The sequence below is a fragment of the Diabrotica virgifera genome, chromosome 9 (assembly GCF_917563875.1).
Source record: "Diabrotica virgifera virgifera chromosome 9, PGI_DIABVI_V3a".
Lineage (NCBI taxonomy): Eukaryota > Metazoa > Arthropoda > Insecta > Coleoptera > Chrysomelidae > Diabrotica > Diabrotica virgifera.
This window is the reverse complement of record NC_065451.1, coordinates 101,672,531-101,699,681: the sequence shown is the minus strand read 5'-3', so window position 1 is coordinate 101,699,681 and position 27,151 is coordinate 101,672,531. Positions and strand designations below refer to the sequence as shown.

The following is a 27,151-nucleotide window of genomic DNA, read 5'->3' as shown; positions in this document are numbered from 1 at the left end:
TTTAGGGTAAAAATTTTTATAACTGCAGCCTTCTAAAGTACCGCATTGATTTTTATGAAATTCGACAAGGAGCTTATTTGACTTTCGTCTTCAAAAGTTATAAATTATTATCTTATATAATGTGCTATACATATTATGTGCTTTTTGCTTTTAAGGGGTAATAACAACTACCCTCTCTGACAGAAGATTAAAAACTACAGATTTATGCATTATTTATTAAAGATGTACATCATGTTTAAATATGTGTAATAATTATTTGTTTATCTTATCGAATATAGATTTGGGATACATTTCAAATTTTCGACCCTTAAAACTACCTTTCAGATCAACATTTACAAAAAAAACTACGGATTGAACGAGTTTAATGTTGCATTTTTAATGACTGTTCGTCCACATTTGTTTAGATAAAGGTATGCTATAGGTATCATACATAAAAAAATTGAAATGCCTACATCTACCGTTCTTTTTATATTTAATATATTGAAGATGCTCGAAAGTCCGATTACGGGCAGACAGGTTTTTTTTTAAGTTTTGATATATATTAATACAAAGTTTTTTGGGAATAATACCACATAAAATTGAAAAATATTCTTTATTTGTATATGTACCGCCGAAGCGAGTACATTCAGAAAAATAATAAAGATAATAATAAAATTAATAAATAAAAAAATAAGAACAAAGAAAAACATTCAGAACAATATTTTGATATTAAAATAAATTATTTTTAACATCTTTTTGCACATTTGTTTAGATAAAGAAATGCTATAGGATAAATAAAGAAATTGGAATGTCTTTATTTACCATTAATTTGATATTAAAACAAATTCCTTTTTAAATTTTCCTGCACATTTTTTTAGGTAAGGTATGCTATATGATATATAAAAAATTGTAATGCCCATATCTACTATTATTATTTTAAACTTAGATGACAGGAATGATGAAGGTACTAATTGATTTAAAATTAACTATGAAGAGCAAACTTTTTTAAAATATTACTTTACGATACAATAGACAATTACTCTATGATTCAATAGACAAAAGTATGCTTCTGGGACTGGGTCGTTATTATCGGGGCAGGTAAAAACGGAAAATTTGAAAACTCAAGGCCGGTATATAGGGTACATGAAATTACTAATAATCAACTTTAGAAAAACCCAAAAAGAGAAAGTGCATAAGCCTTTATTTTGTTTAGTGGGGACTGAGTTTCTTCAAAATATGTGTTTGTCAGTAAATTTATAAATTCTGGTAGACATAGGCATTCTAATTTTTTAGTAGTGAACATTTTATCGGACAAAGTTTGTAGTGAATATACTGTTTTTTTTTTATTTTTTAAACATTGTAGTTGTGTTTTCTATCGCTTGGTAGAGCAAAGTTTATTTTACTGTCTTGTGTGTTAAAAGCAAGGGTTGTAAAAATGAATAACAGTTTTGATATTGCCTTAAGTGAATATTTTTACTCAAAAAAACGTTTCTTTGCATAATCTTTTAAGGTGTAGAACGTCAGACAGTCTAATAGCCGAGGCAGCTTTAAATTTGTGTGGTGCAGATTCCCCTCTGAATAGACTAAAAATATTTAAAAAATGTTCCAACACGAATTCAAACTTTTACAAAACATATTCGTGTCTTATACAACAACAAAAAAACGAAGTAGTGGATATTTATAATAATAATAATATAACTTTTTCTAGTGAGGATCTAATTAATAATGTCGATTTAAATAATTCGTTTGATGTACATCCTGAAGTATTTAACAATATGTCCTTTTTTGAAACTACCGTTAATGCCCCCTCCGAGACAAACACAAACAATTTGTCACAAACACCATTGGCAAATTTTGATATAGCAGACATTTCTTGTTTGGATAAATCTGTTACTATGGATAAAATAAATATTTCTCATGATAACAATATTATCGATCCAGAGATCAAGAAATTTTATAACATACACCAAACACAACGCGAAGCATTATTAATTCCCGTAAGTTCACGAAATATACATCCCAACACATTAATAGTTAACTCTACTTGTTCAGTGTTTGAAGGAACATTTTTGTTAAATAAGCAAGAGTTTTCTACAATATATGATAAAAAATCAAAAAAATTTAAGCCAAAATTATACAGTTTTACAATAAGAGAAAACTTTAAGAAAGTAAATAATATTTGTATTTTATGCATCAAGGGTTGCAATTATCTAAAAGGTAAAATTATTATTTACGGTTATTGCTCACAACCCGATTGTAAAAAATTTAAAATCATTTGTAAAATAAGTTCAAGCCTAAATGCCCATGTATACAGTAATTCTATTAATTTTTTTCACGGTAGTCAATTGACATCCCAAGTTCGAGGAGTTGAAAGAATATTACTTGGTGACCGATTACTGCCAAACACAGCTTTCAACATCAGAAATGATGATATTAATAACTGCTGCTATGGAGTAGAACACTCTAAAAATTTAAATATGATTAAGAGTGATGTAGTATACAGGAAAGTTAAATCTGAGGCTAATGCCAGAAATGATAGATTAAGGGATGATCTTACCGACATAATTCAAATGCAAAAAGAAAATAAAAATTATATTCCTTATACATTTAGGGTGTGCACATTAAGTAGGGAACAGTTATATTTTGTTAAAAATAATAATAGGTTTAATGTATCTTCAATACATATAGACGCAACTGGTTCAGTCGTTAGAAAACCTTTTGCAGATTCAAAGAGAATACTATATTATGCCGGTGTTGCTCAGTTAAATACAAAAAAAATTGTACCTCTTTTGGAAATGGTAACTAATAGCCATGATATTGGAAACATTTCATCATGGTTAAATGAATATAGACATTATTGTTTAAGAAATAATGTACACTGGCCTGCATTTAAAGTAGCAACCAGTGATTTTAGTGTGGCAATTTTAAATTCAATTTGCGAAGCTTGGATTTTATTAACGTTACAAGACTAATGTAAACTATTGTATAGGTCAGTTACAGATAAAACAGTCGATTTAAGTAAAATAATAATTAATAAACTCTGCTCTGCACACATGATAAAACTAGTCTCTCGTGACATCAACACATACTTTTTAAAATCTGCTTCCGATACAAAATCTTTAATAAAAGAAATTATTGCTACTTTATTTAATATAATTTCCTTTAATGACATTGAAACAGTGCTAAACTGTTTTTTCTATCTTTTGGCAAGTCCTCAAATTACCCAAGAAACTAAGATGATAACAAATAAATTACTATCAGTACTAACATCGTACAAAATTACTAACTCAGAAATTATTGCTGAGAGTAAAATCAGTGATGACAATTTATCATATTTTTACAACAATAATACGCTGCCTTCAAGTTCTGCCTTTTATTCAAACAACTTATTTTATATATACTTTAAAAATATGTTTGACGCGGTTCTAGAAGGACATGAGAACTTAAATAAGACTGAAACAGAAAATCCGTTTTATAACCCAGAATTTGGGTCTTACTTTATCCAGCACTATATTCCATTCTTACCATTGTGGAGTGGAATTTTTCATGGCAGAACAAGCAACGCTCCCGTAGAAAACTACTTTGGGTTATTAAAAAATAATATATTAAATAATAATTTACATTTAAAATGTTCACGTTTTGTACGGAAGGTACGTCACTACGTTTTAAGCCAATATAGAGAACATAAATATAAAATAAAAAGAATTAGATGCGCTTCCAAGTTACGTACTAAAATTTAAAAAAAAGGAAATGAGAAGCAAAATAAAATAGAAGAAACGTGGTGTAAAAGAAAGAAAAGCATGCACACTTATTTTAAACAACAATTAATTAAGAAATATTTTGAGAACACCAAGGCAATAATAGAAAATGTAAACAGTCAAAAAACTCCAAATATCAAAGAAACAGACCACGAATACTATATAAAAACACATGATTTTATTTACCCCTGTTATGCAAATGGCGATTACGCAATAACAAAGTTTAACGACGAGTTATTGTTCTATACCAGTTTTTCTTACCTAGCGGCAAGTAAACAAAACTGTAGAGACATGTGGTTGGACAATTTTCTCGTGGATTATGTTTTAAACATTTTTCGAAATAGCAAAAATCACATAAAAATTTTCTTCAGTTACACGGTTGAGAAAATACTAAGAGGACTGGAAAAATGGTCAATACATAGTCAGATTTTGTTCTTTCCAATACTTGTACTAAACCATTGGATGGTGATGAAAATCGATACTTGCAACAAATCTGCAGAGTTTTATGATCCACGTGGTAATAACAGTAAAAAAGGAAAATATTACTTTTATAGAATAATGTCAATGTGTACAAATACGGGCGATAATGTTGCTGCAGATTTCACTTTTAGTTTTAATAACATGCATCCAGTTCAAACAGATTCTTGGAATTGTGGTGTGTTCACACTGTATTATTGCGAAACTAATATAAAAAAAATTTTAGTTGATAAAAATTTTAATCCGAAACTATACAGAAAATATTTAGAGTACCTTATTATTACAACAACCGAAAATATAACTACAAAATGTGTGCATTGTGGAAAAAGTAATTGCGAAAAAGAGTGCAAAAAATGTAAGCGATTTTCTCACCGTCAGTGTATACAACAAAATAAAATAACATCGTCATGCTCCTATGTATAAAATTACAAATAAAACAGGTCTGGGTTTTTGCTTTGAAATTTCGTTTTTCCTAAAAAATCGAATGGGGTGCGACTAAGGGTTCAGTTCACGTCTGGCAGCCCCGTTTAAACAGGAAACCCTTAACACTAATTAAAACAATAATTTTTGGATATGTTGTTTATTAATAAGCATACTTTCTTAAAAAAAATTAAAATCCAAAATAAAAAGTGTATTTCTCCGTTTTTGAGGTGATTAACTATTCTTTTTCTCATGATCATCTTTCAGTGCGTCACAGTTTTTCGATTTCTCTCTAACGCATTAAATTGTATGTGACAGAAAAAAAGGCACGTCTGGGAATACTTCGGTAATTATTCTAGTTCGGTGATTATTCTAGTTGTCGATAGATGGCGCCATAATCAAAAAAGAATTATTTATTAAATAAAATAATAATATTATCAATATAATCTGTACAATTTATAAGACTATACAAATGAAAGAAAATACCATTTTATAAATGCAATAGACACAATTGATTTGGTTTTATTCCAAATTGAAAATAAAATTTGACAACTGTCAGATTTAACTAAAATGTCACGTTAGAATAAATGTCATAAATGTGTATTATCACGGACTTACCTTTTTTTCTATAATTTGTGACGCACTGAAAAATGTTCATGAAAAGGAGAATACGACATGTGTCTCGTCTATAAGAATCACACACGTACAAACTTTAAAAATTATTTTTTTTCTTAAGTGAAAACACTCCTCCTCAATTTTTGGATATATTGTTTACTAATAAGCATACTTTCTTAAAAAAAATTAAAATCCAAAATAAAAAGTGTATTCTCCGTTTTTGCGGTGTTTAACAAAGACATGTTTCCTCCATAAGAATCGCACACATACAATCTTTAAAATTTATTTTTTCTGTTAAGTGAAAACACTCCTCCTCAATTTTTGGATATGTTATGTATTAATAAGCATACTTTCTTAAAAAAAATTAAAATCCAAAATAAAAAGTGTATTCTCCGTTTTTGAGGTGATTAACTACGACATGTCTCGTCCATAAGAATCACAAACGTACAATCTTTAAAAATTATTTTTTTTCTTAAGTGAAAACACTCCTCCTCAATTTTTGGATATGTTGTTTATTAATAAGCATACTTTCTTAAAAAAAATTAAAATCCAAAATAAAAAGTGTATTTCTCCGTTTTTGAGATGATTAACTAGGACATGTGTCTCGTCTATAAGAATCACACACGTACAAACTTTAAAAATTATTTTTTTTCTTAAGTGAAAACACTCCTCAATTTTTTGGATATGTTGTTTACTAATAAGCATACTTTCTTAAAAAAAATTAAAATCCAAAATAAAAAGTGTATTCTCCGTTTTTGCGGTGATTAACTAAGACATGTTTCCTCCATAAGAATCGCACACATACAATCTTTAAAATTTATTTTTTCTGTTAAGTGAAAACACTCCTCCTCAATTTTTGGATATGTTGTTTATTAATAAGCATACTTTCTTAAAAAAAATTAAAATTCAAAATAAAAAGTGTATTCTCCGTTTTTGAGGTGATTAACTACGACATGTCTCGTCCATAAGAATCACAAACGTACAATCTTTAAAAATTATTTTTTTTCTTAAGTGAAAACACTCCTCCTCAATTTTTGGATATGTTGTTTATTAATAAGCATAATTTCTTAAAAAAAATTAAAATCCAAAATAAAAAGTGTATTTCTCCGTTTTTGAGGTGATTAACTACGACATGTGTCTCGTCTATAAGAATAACAAACGTACAATCTTTAAAAATTATTTTTTTTCTTAAATGAAAACACTCCTCCTCAATTTTTGGATATGTTGTTTATTAATAAGCATACTTTCTTAAAAAAAATTAAAATCCAAAATAAAAAGTGTATTTCTCCGTTTTTGAGGTGATTAACTACGACATGTGTCTCGTCTATAAGAATCACACACGTACAATCTTTAAAATTTATTTATTCTGTTAAGTGAAAACACTCCTCCTCAATTTTTGGATATGTTGTTTATTAATAAGCATTATTTCATAAAGAAAATTAAAATCCAAAATAAAAAGTGTATTTCTTCGCTTTTTGAGAATATGAACTGCAAAGTGTGGAAAGTTGGTTTTAATATAAAATTTTATATTAAGTATAAGTTTTACTATTGGTTTCCTTTAATTTAATAATATACTTGCTTGGTAGTACTATTGTCCCAGTATTTTTGCGATATTTTGAAAAAAAAATCTATGGATGGAATCTATGGATAACTTCACATCGGTTCTTTAACCTCGGTCTTCTGAGCTTCCGCATCACAACAGTAAATACGACTTTTGTCGACGAAAACTACTTTTCCGGCCCAATCTCTGTTCACACAGGAATTGTGGAAAAGGCTACCGCACTTAACACAGATTACCACAGTAGAACTTTTCGTTTTGCAGCATTTAAATGCCGTTTTATCGGGAGCGTCGTCTTTCGCATGTTTCACAGCTGACGCCATCTTTTTTTGAAATTTTTATTTGTTAAATCTAGATTTATTTTACTTGGGAGTAGTTAATAGAGACTTTGGATTAGCTATTAGACCTAGTTATTAAAATTTACATAATACTTTGAGCCATACCTTTTGTGCATGACCACTTTTGATGTGTAATTCTTTTGGGGCAACTTACAGTTTAGGGCAAGGAGCGTACAGTGTTGATATTTTTTTTTCTAATTTAGACCTTTAAAATATTATTTTTTATAATTTAGTTTAGTTAAATTTCAGTTTAATTTAGTGTATTCTTAGTCTTACTTCATAGGTTAGTTTATTCATTTAACTAAGTTACAGTAGAGCGTCGATAATCCGAACTAATTGGTACAGGGGTAGTTCGGATTATCAGATTGTTCGGATTATCGAACAGATGTTCAAAATACATAAAAAGGTCATAAACATAGTACGTAGGTACATACGTTTTAGTTACAAGGAATAAAACACCTGCATAATAAACAAATATATTGTATGTATTTCTGCATAAACGGTATTTATTTGGTGTTGACTCCTCATCCCACGGGTCTGACAAATGTGTATATGATATCTGCCTTACTTTTTTATCAATTTAAAATTTACAAATAAGTGCGCTCAGCATTAATTTTTGTGTTTAACTCATTTAAAAATGTGATATTTTCACACAATTTCAAAATATGGACGCCATGATAGTTGCACATTTGGTCTAAATTTGATTTAAACAAGGGTTGAGCGCATTTGATTCTGCAATGTTGCCGTTTTTAACAAAAATTATTTAAAAAAATTCCTTATGGAAATGTGTTAATTTAATTATAATTATTTGGGTGTTTGTCTACTAGGTGAAAGGCGACCATAAATTTAACGTGAAATTAGAAAAATAATTAGGGTTTGGTCAGCTTATGTTATAGTCACTAAATAATACATATTTGAATGGTACTAAGTCACTTCAATTTTCAGTTATTAACTTGTTTATATTATTTTCGATAAGGTTAGGTTTGATCAGGTTATGTTTTAGTCATTTTAAAGCATATTTTAAAGATAATATGCCGCTTAAATTTTCAGTTATTAGCTTGTTTATATTATTTTCGATTACGCTAGGTTAGGTTTGGTCAGGTTATGTTTTGGTCACTAAAAATATTGAGAACTTAAAAATTAGGTATTTCAAATGATTATAAATTATTATTTCACATTTTTTTATATTATTATTTCAAATATATTTTTTTTTTACATTTTCACTCCATAAAAAGCGATTTTAGATATGGCAACAGTGTGAATGCATATAAAATTGCATATCTCAATCGGTGAGTTTATATCAAATTTTTACTACATAAACAAAACAAAAATTCGCGGTCATATTTTGCCCATATAGTCATATTTTTTAATTTTATAATGTTTTTTTGCGTTCGGATTAGCGATCGTTCGGATTACCAGGGTTCGGATTATCGACGCTCTACTGTAGTTTCTTTTTATTACTATTTACTATTTAGGTATTTTATTATTTACATTTTCGAAATCTTTACATTTTTTTAGTGTTTGTATTAACTGTTGATTTTTATATAATTTTAATGCTTTTACTATAGTGTCTACATGACATTATAGATGTTTCTGTTTATTTTCTGATTTCTATCTAACATCTGTTTTTGATTTTTAAATTATAAGTAGGTATATTGTGTTCTTGTTTCTATTAACTATTGATTTTTATATAATTTTAATGTTTATAATATAGTGTCTAAATGATATTATCGATGTTTCTATTTATTTTCTGATTTCTATCTAACATTAATTTGTTTCTGATTTTTAAATTATATATTCTGTTCCTATCGATTTTGAATTTTAGATGTTACGGTAAGAACTGTTTTATAATATGGCAACACTGTCAATATTTTTAGCATGCATCAAAAATGTCAACTACAAATTGGTTATGTTTGGTTGCCCTAAACTGTAAGTTGTCCTCTATCGGACCTTCTATATAATTAACCTTCTTCGGCCCATCTTTGGACATCAGCCTCTCCAATCCTTTTCCATTCTTCTCTGACTGTCGCTAGTCATCCACCTAGAGCCCTTATGCTTCTTGATTTCATTTGGGGCCTTCCTCTGCTTCATTTATATTCCCATGGTTTCTAATTTATAAGAATTTTGTCCCATCTGTCTTATATTGTGTCCTAAAAATCTCCATTTCAATTTTGCAACTTCTTTTTTTATACCAATCTTATGTGCAACATTTTGTCTGTTTAAGGGGGGGGGGGGGGGTATGGTTTGAAATCAACATATCAAGCACATTTTTGTGAATTTTTTTCGAAGCTATGGTACAGTTATTTTATTTTTAAATTAAATAAACATATTAAGTACAACTCAAAGAATATTTAGAAAAAAATTCAATCCAACATATTGAAAAGTAAGCCATTGGTGACAAATTTTGACAGGCAGCTCACAAAAAAATGGATTTTGCGGAGGACATCAGAACTCGTCACTAGATCATACGAAACAAAAAATTCAAAAAGATTTAATTAGCTTATGAGTTTTACGAGGTCACAACGTCGAGTTTTTTTATTTTTAATGATTTTTGAATTTTTGGCATCACTCAGAAATCAAAAAATTGAAATTTTTGGTAAAAATTTTGTGAAAATCAACAGATTTATTATTGTTGAACAAAAAATAAGCAAAAAAAGAAAAATATCTCGACGTTGTTACCTCATGAAATGTCTCAAGAAAATATGTGCAAAATATCAGGTAGATCGGCCGAGTAGTTTTTCAGTTACAATGTCCACCGCATTTGAAGAAGTAGTTTTGAGAAAAATGCGTTTAAAGTTTTGACAACTGCATCTTCATCTTCTTATTTGTCTGCCAAATCGTAAAGTGATGCACAATGAAATATATTTTTTGAATCGAGGAGTAATTTACACAAGAGGAGGCGAACAGTTGTTTAACATTTCTCACTACGCTCACGCGTGCTAGCGCGAAGTCGCGGCAAAGCGAGTCGAAGGTAGGAATATTCAAACACGCTGTATCTCTGGTAATTTTACTCCGATTATTTTGAAATTTTCAGAGAGTATTATTGAAAGTATGCACTTTTATTTGAAATAATAAAAAAAATTTAAATATTTCAAACCATACCCCCCCTTAAATCGCAAATTGCCAAGTCCATTTTTTGCGAAAATTGTTTTTTGGTTTCATCTAGTAGTAGACGGTAAAAGCTACCGCCTGACAATTCCCACAAGCGCAATTATTATTTTATTTCTCGGCAATTTCGCTAAACGAAAGTTATTTTACTCATAGGACATAGGCAAACTCCACACTTTTTTGCCTCTCCTGTAATATTTTCAATTTGTGACTTAGGCAATTTGCGATTTAGACCGACGATTTGTCTTTCCATTGTTCTTTGCGTTTTTATGATTTTGTCCATGTTTGCTTTTGTAAACATCCATGTTTGAGAACCATTAAGTGAGAACAGTGAGTATGCATTGATTGTATACCTTGGCCTTAAGATGTTGTGGATATCTTTTGTTTTTAAGGATGTAGTTTAGTTTACTAAATGCCACCCATGCCAGTCTAACTCGTCTTTTGATCTCTGCTGTTTGGTTTTCCTTGTTAAGTGTGACTATGTTCACTGATGGTAAAATATTGCAAAACCTATAGATTTTAAAGAACCACTTACATTGACATGATATTCGGCATACACATAGGTAACATGTCAAACAAGACAAGTGATATTGTGCCAATGTGTACGAAAAGTTAATACTTTTCGTGTAATATGCGAGTATATAATGCCTCTTTGTAAGAACTTAGGCTTAAGTAAAAAAAATATGATTTTAGATGACAGCCATTTTTGAATGTAACTTTTTATAAAAAAGTTACATTCAAAACTTTTTATAAAAAATTTTAATATATACCTTTTACAAAAAACTTGGTATTTTTGTAACTTTTTGTTATTGATTTTATACTATAGGTAATTTATGTTTTGAAACCTAACTGATATTGTAATTTAACTGTTAAAGGGGTTATCCAGTATTTTAAATAAATAATTAAGTAAATAAATAAATTTTCAAATTTTATAGATATGATTATGGGTTAATGTCCGGGTTAGATATGATTATGGGTTAAATATGGTCCGCCTGATATTAGTTCAAAAATTAAGTGTTGTATAACAAAAGATCCGGCAGTGAGCGTTTGCATCAACTGTTATGGAATATTTCAGAAAAGTTGTTTAAAAAGACTAAGTAATTTAGAAGTAATAAGTGAAGTGCTGCAATGGCTCGTCTGTGCTGAATGTCGAAGTGTTTAAGCTACAAAAAGACTCATTAGAGACCGAAAACAGGTATTTGAAACAACTTGTTGTTGAAGTCCAAGATAAAAACAATATACTACAAATAAATAATCAGTTATTGTTGGATGAAATTAGGTATATGGAAAACGAAAAACATAAATCAAATCCCAAAAAAAGTGAAGTGAACGAGAATTCAAATATGAAATCCCAAAAAAATTATAGAAAAACCATAGACAACAACGATAAAAACAGCAAGACCAGCCTCATTCTGCAATCCAAACATATTCAAACTGCACAAGATGAAACATCAACCTCGAAAACAACCGCACTTGTAAACCAACCATTAAAGAAAAATGTATTTGAACAACTAAAAGAAAACGAAGAATTGTCAAATGCAGTTCAAGGCCAACAAAATAAACAAGATGGATGCACAACAATAAACCCGAATTCAAATGGAAATATAGAACATTTGAAAATAACTGATTTTTTGTCACAGTTCTGTTGGGATAATTTATTTTTAGGAAAAACACTGAATCAAATAGTAAATATTTTCTATGATATAGTTTACTTAGCTATAGAATTATTCACCCCCCTAAAAAGGTATTCAAAACATAGATTCCCTCCTTGGTTCTCCTTACGAGTTAAAGAAGGAATCTTTTATCTAAATCAGTTCTGGATTATCAGACTTTTTCACAGCTGAGGGCTAATTGTAAATTTTTAAAAGCTGAAAGCTACAGAAATCATATTTACTTAACAGAATTATCAATAAGAAATAATTTGAAGGGATTTTGGTCGTTTGTGAATTCACGGAGAGGAAAGCCCTCTATGCCCACTGTGTTGAGGTATGGTGGTGTTGAATCCGGTCACGGACCAGATATTGTAAATCTTTTTGCAGAATATTTTTCTACAGTATATTCCACTCAAATATGTGTCATACCCAGTGACTCACCTACATTTGGTCTTACTAATCTGACTGGTTTCAACATAACTATATCTGATATTTATCTAAAATTATCGGAACTGGATGCGAATAAGGGTCCTGGTCCTGATGGATTGCCTCCTAGCTTTCTCAAGAACTGTTGTTTTATATTATCCAGACCTCTTTTTCACATCTTTAATCTATCCTTAAATAAGGGTGAATTTCCAGAATGTTGGAAAAATAGTTTTTTAACACCCATTTATAAAGCGGGAGATAATTCATTGGTGAATAATTACAGGCCCATTAGTATAATTAGTGTAATACCAAAGATATTTGAATGTTTTGCATGTGACTATCTTAAAGCTTCACTTGAAAAACAACTAGTAGACCAACAATTTGGATTTCGGAATAGCAGATCAACCGAATGTAACACACTAGTATTTGTGGACTTCCTGAGGAAGGCATTGGAGAGGGGTTGTAGGGTACATGCACTATACACCGATTTCTCCAAGGCCTTTGATCGGGTCAACCATAATATTTTAATATTTAAACTTAAACAAATGGGTGTTAATGGTCCACTTCTTGAGTGGCTGAGAACATACTTGATTGACAGAGTTCAGATGGTGCGTATCAGGGATTTTGTTTCCAGTGAGATTAAGGTTCATTCAGGAGTACCTCAGGGTTCACATTTGGGGCCCCTGTTATTTAACATATTCATCAATGATATACACCACTGCTTCCTACACAGTTCACCTCTGCTTTTTGCAGATGATCTAAAGTTCTATACAATTATCAACAATACAGAAGATTGTATTAATCTTCAACATGATCTTGATCGGTTGAGTGAGTGGTGTATGCGGAATGCCATGGCCCTGAATGAATCTAAGTGTCATGCTATTTCTTTTGGACGATCGAGAGACCCAATAGAATATAATTATAATATACAGAATATTCCTGTTGACTGGGTTACTGAAATTCGTGATTTGGGAATTAATTTAGACTGTAAACTTTTATTTGAATCACATTATACGTCAAAAATTTCCAAATCTTAACAAATGCTTGGTTTTATAAAAAGATGCACTAGAGACTTTCAGAATATTGAAGCAATTAAATTACTATATTGTTCTTTAGTTAGACCTCATCTAGAGTATTGTTCTTGTGTTTGGTCTCCATCTTACAATATTAACATAACAAAAATCGAGACAGTCCAACACAAGTTCTTAAGGTACATAGCATATAAACTGGGTATACCTTTTGTGTTAAATCAGTTAAATTATTATCAAATTGAAACCCAATTGGGTATTCTCTCATTGCATGACCGACGAGTAATTAAGGATGCAAGGATGCTCTATGGCATAATTAATTCAATAGTTTTGTGTCCTCAGCTACTTGAGCAGGTCGGTCTCCACATACCTCTCCGTAGAACTCGATTAAATCAAACATTCTATGTTCCTATCCATAGAACCAACTATGCATATAACAACTTTATCTCGAGCACTAAGATGGGCAAATATTCACCCTGATTTAGATTTCTTTGCACCGAAGTCTGAATTCATCTCTGGCCTCAGACGTATGTTTGTTTGAGTAGTTGTTGGATAGATAGTCATTAATGTGATATATAAATCTGATTTGTGTGATTTAGTTTGTGATATTTATAATTTATTGTATTATTGTTTTATTATTACTGTTTTATTGTATTTTAATTATTATTGACACTTTGTATAAATATTGGACTTATAAACTTGTAATCTTATTGGGCAGTAGCCCGTTGAAAATAAATAAATAAATAAACATTTGGACGTTGGTGCTGAAAATAATAATGACGCGATTATTCAAACAAATAATGAAGAAAATTGGTCAGATGTTCGTAAAAGAGGGAAAAATCGAACTACAAAAGTCAGTACAGCTCAAACAGATAGGTCAAGTGGACTCCTGGCAGGGGTAGCAACTCCTAAAACCGCTTGGTTTTATATTGGCAAAATCCGAAATAAAGATGCAACATCAGAAATGTCTGGAAGACGATAATAAAGGTTTTACATTCACTGTAGAAAAATTGAATAATGGGAAATATTCATCATTCAAAATTGGTGCACCCTTCCAATTGTACACCAAGATGAGTAATGAAAATTACTGGCCACCCGGGGTAATTTTTCGTAGATTTAACTTTGCTAAAACGCCCGAACAGAGATCAGAACATTTTTTGATGAATCAAACGACGAAGTAGGAGATGACTTCATTACCTCTGAAATCATATCAAATAAAACTGTAAATATTTTTTATCAAAACGTTCGAGGACTACGATCAAAAACTCAAATTTTACATGAAAATGTTTTGTCAAATAATTTTGATATTATTTGTCTCACGGAAACGTGGCTTAACAACTGTATATATGACCAAGAGCTACTGGATGATAGATATGTTTTATTTCGAAATGATAAAAAATACGAACTAGCAGGGGCCCAAAGAGGTGGAGGTGTTCTCATTGCTGCAAAGAAGAAATACAGACCAGTCTTGTTGGGTTGTAATAATAACTTGGACTTTCAATGGGTTTTTGTGAAGTTTACTGTTAAAAGTGTGATATTTACAATGGGCTGTGTATATATTAGGTCAGGGGCTAATATCTCAGTTTATGAGTAGAGTAGAGTAGAGTAAATTTTTATTTGCATAAATTTTTAACATAATTGAGCAAATAACGTCACACTACTAACAATCACATATTAAAAAATATTACTAATAATCACATATTAAAAAGATATATTAATAGTCCAGAAAGCCACTGCGCATCCGCTAGGAAAAATATTCTAATTCGGATTTTTTGCACAATCTTACTCAAAAAGGACTCCTTTTAACAAATTTGCATGTTGCCAGGACCAAAAGGTGGTCAAAAATTTTTTAAACGTTTTTTTTTTTGTTTTTTTCCTAAAATTATTTTTTTTGCATGGAAAAAAGTATTTTTAGGTTTTTTGGATCATTCCAAACAGAAAAGGTCTTTAGTGACTTTTCTCTAAAAATGAGTTTTTGACATATAAGCGATTAAAAATTGAAAAATTGCGAAATTGGCCATTTTTAACCCTCAAAAACTATGTGAAAAACTGAAAATTTGAATGTTGCCAAGGTAGGTAGATATTCTTTAAACATTGGTTGACGAAATCCCGAAGAGTTTTTTGTAATAAAGTATTCAAAACTCCTTTGTTATTTAATTGCTCATCAAGCGTGCGCGACACTATTTTCCACCGACAGTATGGTGCAAATGAAAGGAATAAATTCGTTATTTCGTAAACCGGCGACTTTAAGAAAAAATCCCGAAACAGGTCGATTTTTATTTTTAAGTTATGATATTGTGGCATATATGGTATAGTAGTGACGTCATCCATCTGGACGTGATGACGTAATCGATGATTTTTTTAAATGAGAATAGGGGTCGTGTGCTAGCTCATTTGAAAGGTTCTTCAATTCTCTATTCAGTAATAAAAACATTTACATAATTATTTATACAGGGTGTCCAAAAATTTTTATTAAATTAAATTATTTGACAAAAAAAAAGAAGTAGAAGGACACCCTGTATAAATAATTATGTAAATGTTTACATTACTGAATAGAGAATTGAAGAACCTTGCAAATGAGCTACCACACGACCCCTATTATTATTTAAAAAAATCATCGATTACGTCATCACGTCCAGACGGATGACGTCACTAGTATACCATATATGCCACAATATCATAACTTAAAAATAAAAATCGACCTGTTTCGGGATTTTTCCTTAAAGTCGCCGGCTTACGAAATATCGAATTTATTCCTTTCATTTGCACCATACTGTCGGTGGAAAATAGTGTCGCGCACGTTTGATTAGCAATTAAAAAACAAAGGAGTTTTGAATATTATATTGCAAAAAACTCTTCGGGATTTCATCAATCGATGTTTAAAGAATATCTACCTACCTTGGCAACATTCAAATTTTCAGTTTTTCACATAGTTTTTGAGGGTTAAAAATGGCCGATTTCGCAATTTTTCAATTTGTAATCGCTTATATGTCAAAAACCATCATTTTTAGAGAAAAGTCACTAAAGACCTTTTCTGTTTGGAATGATCCAAAAAACCTAAATAAACTTTTTTCCATGCAAAAAAAATAATTTTAGGAAAAAAACAAAAAAAAAACGTTTAAAAAATTTTTGACCACCTTTTGGTCCTGGCAACATGCAAATTTGTTAAAAGGAATCCTTTTTGAGTAAGATTATGCAAAAAATCCGAATTAGAATATTTTTCCTAGCGGATGCGCAGTGGCTTTCTGGACTATAACAATACACTAAAATATACAAACAATACAAATTACATATATGCTGATCAAGGCTGATAGGCCAGGTACTCCACCACAGTATACGGCTCAATGTTAACCAGGTGTGGAAAAACCGTTTTTTAAAAAGCTTTATAGCTTGTTTCACCACACCACAATGGAAGTACGTTTGATTTCTTAAATGCAACACCCAAAGGTAAAATTATTGAATCACTAATCAATGAATATGATTTATACTCAATTAATAATGTTAAAAATCATCTGAATTCTACATTAGATTTAGTTTTAACAAATTTAACTGAAACAAATGTTATCGAGTCAGATACATCACTTGTGAATATTGATCGTTATCATCCTCCTTTAGAAATTGACATTAGTTTCAAAACGCCAAATCAAACTATTGTAAATGACACAAACTTTGCACCTCCACCAACATATAATTTCAAAAAAGGTCACTATATTCAACTGCATTATCTGATATACAACACTAATTGGCAAGAATGTATCAATTCAAATTCAAATAATCCAGAAATATGTGTCAATCAATTTTATAATACTGTTTATCATATACTAGATCAATGTATCCCACATAAGAAGGTAAGCCAATCAAGGAAATATCCTTTTTGGTATTCAAAAGAATTAATTAAAAAAATTAAATTAAAAAATAAATTTTTTAAGAAAACAAAAAAAGATAACCCATGTTTACAAAAGTTTTATGAAGTTAGGAAAGATGTTAAAAAACTTATTAAAAAATGTTATAGAGCAGCGTTTCCCAAACTTATTTTTCCTTGGCCCGGTTATTTTTGAGCTTGTCCTTAGTGACCCACTAATATTTTTGTATACCCTGGTATGTGTGTGCAAGAAAACATTTATTTTACTTTTATATATTTTAATAAAGATTCATTGGCTCAAACAAAAATGTAAAAAACAAAAATAAAAATCAAATACTTTATTAATGAGAAGTATGCAGTTGATTCTGGTTAACTAAAAATTTCACGTTTGGAGGAAAATATGTTAATTTTATCCTCAGGTACTTTCAAACGTTTTCTATATTTATTTTTCAGAAAAACCGGTGTTGAAAACCCCACCTCACACTTATAGGTTGTAACAAAAGGAATTAGAAACTATAGCTTTTTCTGCTAGAACTGGGTACGCCTGGCGGCAAGACAGCCAAGAATCTATCAGTGGTATTTTGTCAAATATGTATGTCTTTGAATGCCCTATCACACGATAGTTCAATTACTGACTTAATATCTAAATCAGGATGTTCTGTGTCCGATTCTACGTCCATTTTAAATGGATTCCTTATCCATGCTTTATTGGTGTAAAATATTCCTTCAGATTTGCCTCCAGTCCTAGCAGGTGTTCCTTGAACGCAGCTGAACTCTCATCCGACAATGAATTCACGTTATACTCTTTTTATTTTGTAGTTCTGCTAGCTTTGTAATTTCCTGCTACTGCGCGACGTGTCCATAAATTAAGTTTTTTTGTTGCAGCTTCTACCTTCTCCTATATTTTAAATAGAGTTAAATTGCGATCTTTTAATGTCATATTTAAATTATTGTTGAAGTCAAAAATTTCACAAAGATAGCAGTGGCGTTAGTCAGAGCGCGGCCTTAAAACGCAAGATGTGAAACGGCGAAGCGAGACGACCCGGCATTTTGCTTTCGTGGCCCGGTACCGGGTCGCGACCCACCATTTGGGAAACGCTGTTATAGAGAATAATATATTCAAAATATTGAAGGTAATATAAATAATAGTCCTAAAGAGTTTTGGCAATACCTAAAAGAGGAAAGATCAAATTCAACACTTGCATATAAATATAAACATGAAGATGAATGTTACGAATCTGAAAGTGATATAGCAAATGCGTTTGCATATTATTTTGAGTCTATACATTCTAACACTAATTTAATAATAACAGACTCCTACAAGGAATATGGACTTGAACAATTATGTGTTGATTGTATAACTCTAGAAGAAATCAATATTGCAATTAAGTCTTTAAAAAGTAGTGCAGCTATAGGCGTGGATGGGATTCCTTCTTACCTGTTTAAGGCGTATTCAGAAGTTCTGTTACATCCCTTACAAATGCTATTTAATAAATGTTTAGAGACAAGCATGTTTCCGGATGCGCTTAAGACAGGTAGAATATCTCCTATCCACAAATCTGGAAATACGAATTTAATATCAAATCATCGTCCTATAACAGTATTGCCTTCTCTTTCAAAAATCTTAGAAAAAATTATGTACAGTAGACTGTATACTCATGTTTCAAAAACTTTAATGGAAGAACAACATGGTTTCATAAACAAAAAAACAACTCAAACAAATCTGTGCATTTTCAGTCACTATATTGCTTCATCCATAAATAATTCTCGAGTTGATGTTATCTTCACTGATTTAGCAAAAGCCTTTGATAGAGTAAATGATTCAGTACTATTAAAAAAACTGAGGTCATATGCACTTTCTGACAAGCTTATAAAATTTTTTGAATCTTATCTTACCAACCGTACTGTGGGGGCCTCTAATGATCTACCCGATCTTAAGACAAAACCCCCGAGATTCGAGTTTAAATAAAAGACTTTGTACTTTTACTTTCTATAATCAGCTTTAAGAGTTAACAGCTTGCAAAATTATTGAATGACGAAAAATTAACCGTATATCTCTAAAATGGATAAGTTCTAACACACCGCGTATAATTAAAATGTTAGTAAATACCATAATCCGGAATGTCAAACGTGCATTACAGTATTTCTTGTCGAACCTATTATTACCACTACACGATATCTTAAAAAGGTTCCCGATTTTCCGGAAACGTTCTTTGAATGCTAAAATGTGTTTTTTATTACGCGGCTCGGAAAAATCTACTCGATCACCGTCTTGACTTATAAATTCACATTTCAACACTGAAAACTATTTACGACGCTCTCATTCTGAAATTCTTGTTACGAACATATATGTGTCAAAGATCTGCAAACTTAGCATGACGTGATTTCTTCGAAGTAGATAAATATTATCAAAACAAAACGTATATGTCTGAGCAGAAGAATGTGTCTATTCAGGGTTTTTGAAACTCCTAACATTATAACGATTTTTGAATACAGGGTGGTGCTTTAAACCAGACAACAATTAATTAAATATTTAAATGGCTCGAACACATACTAATGTAGTCAAATTTGGGAACTGCTACTCAGACAGTTTTGTAACCAGGTCAGGTGTACCGCAAGGTTCCATCCTTGGGCCTTTACTTTTTGTTATGTTCATAAATGACATCACCGATTATATAAAATTTGCCAAGTTTCTTCTATTTGCAGACGATTTAAAATTATTTCTTACAATAAAAAACGTAAACGTAAAAAACATGACTGTATTAATTTACAAGATATTCGAGGTATATCCACATTCTGTAAAAATAATGATTTGAACTTTAATGAGTCAAAATGTAAACTATTGACTTTTTCTAGAAAGCGAGAAATCATAAGAACAGATTATTTTATTAACGAAGTAAAACTTGAAGAAAGGTTAACAAAAATCAGAGATCTAGGGAGAACTAGCAACTTCTCCTTTAATGAGCACATTCTCAAACTAACTAATGATTGCTATAGACAGTTAGGCTTTATCCTAAGATCCAGTAAAGAATTTTATGGTGACACTACAATTAAGCTTTTTAATGCATATGTGAGGTCAAAACTCGAACATTGTTGTACCATATGGAGTCCGTCCACCATATCACATGGCGATATGATAGAGAGGATTCAGAAGAAATTTTTGAGGTCTTTATTATATCTGAGGAAATTTGGGATTTATCCTTTTAAGGTTTCCTATAACTTGCAGAGAATGCTTTTTGACACTGTGTTATTGAGCGAAAGACGTAGAAATGCCCAAATCATTTTCATATTTAATATAGTTTATCAAATCATAGATTCTCGTACGATTCTTTCATTTATAAATTTTAATGTACCAGACCACAGACTTAGATGTAGACACACTTTATTTAAAATAACTCCAGAATATGCAAACTCCCCCATGGCAAATTGCTTAATGGCAATGAACGATTTTATCGTGAGTGATGACCTTGACCTATATAATATGAAAAAGAGTACTACGCTACATAAACTGTGATACCCTTATTTATTGTTTTAACAATGCTACACAATATGCTACATAAACTGTGATACCCTTATTTATTGTTATTTTATTGTATTGTATAAATTATTGTATGTTCTTATTACCTTATATTGACCAACTGTGCATTTATAATTGGCATCATTGCTGTAAATGTGCAGTATAAATAAGTAAATAATGGTTATAGGTGCTGAAAGCGTGCATGTATGCCATTGATTATACACTTTTTAAATATGTATTTTTTTGTCAGTCACGAGTATAAGTTTTAGGATCAGACACCCACACACAATGTGTTAAATACTTAACATTTTCGTATGAAAAAACCGAAATTAGTTACGCCGCAGACTGTGAATCAATTTGTGTGTTTACTTCTCATCGAGGACAACTGTTCTGATATTAACGATTAGTTTTTGTGAAATATCTCTCCAAAATAACGATATTTTTTTAGGTATTAAGTTTTATATTAATTTTTATTAATTTTCAATTACAAACAACTTTTCATAATAACAATTTTCAAATACAAGGTACAACTTCACTCTTGAGAAAAATTCATATTTTTTGACATCCCTCGTATACTATTGACAAAATTTGATATCTGATGATAGCATCGTGGATTTTAGACCATGCAGAACTTTTTATGAAGATATAAATATAATATAAAATACCTTTTTTGTAAGACCCATAATAAAAAAGTTTTTTATATGGTTCCAACTTACAGGGACATACTGTAATATAATCGTGAATTTGTTCTATTTCATCTTGTCTGGTCCTCATCTGTATTTGTTATGATTTGGGTATTGCTGTAATTCACATTGAGGGCTATTTTTCCGCTTATATATTCAGTTCTTTCATCATTTCAAACAGTTCTTCTTTTTTATCGTCTATCAATACGATGTCATCAGGGTACCTTAGATGGTTCAAGCATTGTCCACAAATAATTACACTGTGAGGGCTAAGGATTGCAGCATCAAAAAAAATTTCACTTACATAGTTTCAAAATATGTATTGCATATATTTTGTCCATGAGGGTATAGTCCTTATAAAGTTAACATCAGTTGACATCTTAATCAGTTGACACACATGAGTTTCTTAGACTGAAGGAGAATAATTTTTGTATAGTAAAGTCATATTTGAAAAAAAAATGGAGTTACGAGTACAGTAGAACCCCGATTATCCATGCTCCTCGGGACTGGACGTGGCATGGATAATTGAAAAGTACGGATAATCCATAATTTGGACAGGTATCTTTTATTTCTTATATATACCTACTACATATTTTCGTATATAGATACATGTCGGAGGTAAAGGGCACTATGTCCATTTTTGTTAATATTCTGATCATACTGCAGTTCTAATGAACTTTTTATTCTCCACACAGAGGTATAAAGCACTATGCCCTAGTTTATAAAATAACAAAGATAAGCACTTTATAAAAAGTATAATGTCACATTTGAAGGGTACGGGGAAAAACAGTCAAAGTCACAAACCTGTTGTTGGAGTAATTCTCATTTTTAACTTGAAAACGGCATCTCCTTGTATGGTACGGTATATTTTCAAATGTTAATAACTATGGACTAAGGCTATATTTTGCATTTTTTACAACTAGAATAGTGACTTCTGATGGTTTAGTACAGAATGTACTAAACCATCCCTTCATGTTCCCTTCATTTTGTTTAGAGGCAAAAGGCACCATGTGGACATGAAACCCTATACCTCTGTGTACATCCCTGTATCCCTGTCGTTAAATGTAAACAAATATGAAGTTTTACACTGACCCTGTAATGTTTGTCATGAAGGAGATACAAAAATAAAGTTTAACATTGTATAATGCATTTTTAGTAAACATCTAATACCTTGACCCAAAAGATCTTGTAGAGGTAAACAGCAGTATGTCCACCATATTGTGTTTTAATTTTTTTTTATTAAAAAAAATCAAGTTTAGTATCACAATATGTGTTTTCAATAATACAATTTTGAAAGTTAATAATCTGAAGAATAAATTGGCAAGGGATTGTGACATAATGTGTATTAACATACATCCTGTGAATAAAGAAACACAAAAATAAACTTAAACCGCTTCTCCTGTAAAATTTCAAATTTGTGACATATGTACCATGAAAAGATAAAGAAACAATAAATCTTTCAGTAAGAGTCTCTCACTCGGTGCACAGAGTTTCCGTCCAGTGATTTACATTGATGTTTTTTTGATAAAACCTCAAAAATTAAATTTAAGTAATAAAAAATTATAGCATGGATAATCTGCGGCCCGGATAATCCGCAGCCTGGATAATTGGGGTTCTACTGTATTGCTAATTACCCACACATATCATCCTAATTAGCTTCCAACCCTTGATTTTTCCAGTGGTAATTTTCCAATTTGTGTTACAATTGAATGGGTGATTGGAAAAAGGATAACATTCCAAAAATTTGGCGAATTACAGTAAGATACAAATACTCATAGAATAGCTATCTAACTGGGTCAAATGAGATAGCCATTGTATGAATATTTGTATCTGATATCTGCTGAGCACAAAAACGATGACATCGCCGACTGCCTTTTAGCGGATACAACGCAAAACAGTTTTCTTTTTCATTTTCTTAAAATTTGGTTGTCAGGAATGATCCTTTTTCCAATCACCCATTCAATTATTTCCAATCTTGTTCGATACATCTAAGCTTGGTATTCCATTTGACCTTTTTCCTAATGGCATCTGTCTTATGATTTTCTTTGCTGTTTCCCATGTATTGAATATGGCTCATCAAAAAAAAAAAAAAAAAAAAAAAAAAATTCGAAGCTTTATGCATGTTATGAATGTTAGGTTGTATGCTCTCTATAATTCAAAATTATATCATCAACACAATAATATTTTATTTTCTTTCACATACTTAGAGTTTTTTATATTTGTTATTAGGTTTTCGGAACCAACCAACTGGAAAAAGATAAGGCAGACCAATGACATCCTGGAAAAGAAATATTACCAGAGAGCTAGAAGACAACGGGTTAACATGAAAAGACTTGAAAACCCTGGCCAGAAACAGAGATGAATGGAGGGGGACTGTAGAGGCCCTATGTTCCAAATGGAACCAAGAGGAGTAAAGTAGTAAGTATTAGGTTTTTGAGTTTACATTTACCTCCACATTAAAATTTGTTGTTTTTACTATCAGGCTCCACATTCTCAATGTTAATGTTATTAATCCACGAATCTCAATGTTAATGTGAATGGACAGCCTATGTCTGACGTCACAAATGTCACAAAATTGGGAGGAGCTTATATTGGCTCCAAACAATTTTGTTTGTAAATTAAATGACAATAAGTAATTTTTCATTTAAGTGCTTTGTGTGGCAAAATAAAACTTCCTTTAGGCATTTCGTTAAAGAAACGTGTTAATTAAGAGATTTTTATTCGTTTTTGCTGAGGTGGTTTTTATTCCTTAATGATTGAAAATATACATAACCTCAAAACTGTTCTAATCATTCCATTAAATTAACTCACCTGGGCAAAAACGAATAAAAATCTCTTAATTGGCACGTTTCTTTAACTAAATACCTACATGAAAAGTCTTAATTTGTCACACAAACCACCTAAACAATAAATTAAAAATGCCTTATGAGTGTTTAACATTATAAACAAAATTGTTTGGAGCCAAATAAAAGCTCCTCCCAATTTTGTGACGTCAAGACTTAGGATGTCCATTAGGTACAGTCCGTCTAATTTACTTACTGTTGCATGTCATTATCTACGTCGGAGATCTAAGTTGACATAGTTGCCAAAGTATAAAAAAATCCTGGATCCATTTTAAATCAAATAGTTCACATAATTATTGCGATGTGTATTATACAACAAAACAAATTAATATTCAATGTAAATAAATAAAAACAATAGAAATAGAAAACAAGAACTAAGTTATAATCTTAAGTTAAAGTAAATAATGAAAACAATAAATATAATAAAACAAATACTTATAGTAAAGAATAAAAACAAATCTGAAGTGTCAATATCGCAACTGTCAAATAAATGTTACCAATTTATGCCAAAATGTCACCTTTGTTCGATTACAGTTACAGTGTGTTCCGAACAAAATGTGCTTCATAAAAACGCTTTATAATCCATTTAAACAAATTAAATGAAACATTATTGTGTATTTCTTTTAGTTAACATTAATAGAAATCTTCAAATAGTATTTCTACGCATATATAATACAATATGTCTAGTGGCTGTAAATGTGTCCTGTGTTCGGCAAAATGATTCAAAAATAGAACACACCTACCGCCTAAATATTTCGTGTTGGTATCATGTCACGTCGCGGGCTATGACGCGGATGACGTGCAACGGTAAGTAAATTGACGGAGTATATATTATAACCCACAGAATGTCTGGTCCTAACAGGGTGTGAGTTAAATACAACTAATGTGGTGTTTAATGTGTTAATATCAGTTCTTAAATTCTATTTTTTAATCACAATTTGCATCCTTATTTTCATCTAGTTTTATAGCTATTTTCTTGTGACATCTTAATGCAATTTACTAGTTTAGTCCGTTCTTTAACGGTAAAATATTGCAAAACCTCTAAATTTTAAAGAACCGCTTGGATTGACATGAAATTTGGCATAGACATAGCTAGCAAGTCAAAGAAAAAAAGTGATATTGTGCCAATATGTGCTTTTGCCTGGGGGTGGTTTTCACCCCCTCTTAGGGGTGAAAAAATATTCGTCCAAAGAAAGTCAGGAAATGAATAAACTGGCTAATTTCAAGTAATTTTTGTTCTATAGAGTTTTTTCACTAAGTCAATACTTTTCGAGTTATTTGGCAGTGAATATGTTCATTTTTTTAACAAAATAACCACGCTTTTAGACTGTTTTTCGCAAATAACTCAAATAGTAAGTATTTTGTCGAAAAAACATTCTTAGCAAAAATATAGCCTGTAAAAAATTTAAAAAAATGGTGTATATATCACGTCTCTACACCTAGTAGAAGCAGAGTTATAGCCAATGAAAAATAAGTTCATATATCGCTGCTTTTCATGAATAATCACACATTTAAAAAAACGTAATTTTTCAGGAGAGGCCGTCAAAAATTAAACAAAATTATTTATACTCATAACTTTTTATTAAATTGAGATCCTTTCACATTAAATATAAACATTAGTAGGGTGTTAATCATTATTTCCTTGTGATATAAACTTTTTGTTACTTGGCCATGACAAGAACTTCAAAATAATGAAAAACATACAGCACTTCGACTTATGACAAAGTAAGTACAACAAAATTATTTTGAATAACATCACAAAGCCTAATGCGTTACTCGAGCTATTTTCAGGTTGTCTTGAAAAATGACACAAGTGGTAATAATACTTTAAGTGATATCAAGAATTTTCTAAAATAGTGACACAATTGCAGTAGAGACAATATTGATGAAAAATATTTTGTTATTATTATACATTTTCTGGTTTTATGTTAAGATTAGTACAGTGAATTTATCTAATGATTTTGTGTTGAGTTCCATTAACACACTATGTTAATCAATAATTCAAAGAAATAATAGTCTAATGTTTGGATAAATATTGCATTAATAATAAACAAGAGACAAAAACGTAACCTAAAGATACACAATTATTTTTTTCATTAATAACAACCTGTCAACACAATAATTATATCAGGCGCCTAGAAAATCAACAAACTTTTCTGTAAGGTAAAAAAAATTCTAAAAACTTAAATTTTGATACATTCTTCTAAAAAAATTTACTAAACTTAGGTAATCACTATAGTTATAAATCAACGTCAAAAACAAAATTAGTCTAAAAAATTTAAAGTAGAATGGCAATTTTTTATTAGGTAGGTATTAAATAATTAATGGGAGCTCATTATCAGATTTCCTTAAGTACCTACAAAAATGAAATTTTTAAAGATTTTCAAAAAATTGTTTATAAAACCTTGGAACTATGTTCTTTGTAATTAAATCAAGCAATCCCTTTTTTTTCTTTTCACATACTGGTATCTTTTCTCTGTATGCTTGTTTCAAAACAACATTATTATTTGCAGTCTTTCTTGTTTTCCCAATGTTGTCTATTTTAACTATTTTAAATTCCGTGTCTTCGTATGATGTCTTATATAAGTATTCTTTTCCACTTCCAAAATTTTTATGTCTCCCATCTTTACTGTTTCTTTTTCTATGTTCCTGGAAAAATTTTTGCCTATGGAATTTGCCAGCTCTTTTATGTCATAAAAATTATCGTGTATCAACTCATTTACTTCATAGGCTTTGCCAGTTTTCTTTGAGTTTCTAATTATGTGAACATATTGGTCAGGTGAATATATAGGTCCTGACTTTAGAGCTTTTTTTATTCCTCTTTCGATGAGGGAGTGAACATTGTCTCCCTCATTTTGAGTGTGTCCCTTAATTAGGTATTTATGAG

At 30.5% G+C, this 27,151-nt stretch overlaps 1 protein-coding gene across 2 annotated transcripts in view; it reads left to right on the top strand.

Moving 5' to 3' along the window:
* Positions 1-27,151, top strand: part of LOC126892721 (uncharacterized) — a 48,602-nt gene that overhangs the window by 10,453 nt on the left and 10,998 nt on the right. For both annotated transcript variants that reach the window (XM_050662358.1, XM_050662359.1), the window contains exon 2: positions 23,651-23,839. The gene's annotated coding sequence lies outside the window, so the exon portion shown is untranslated. The remainder of the gene's footprint in view (positions 1-23,650; positions 23,840-27,151) is intronic.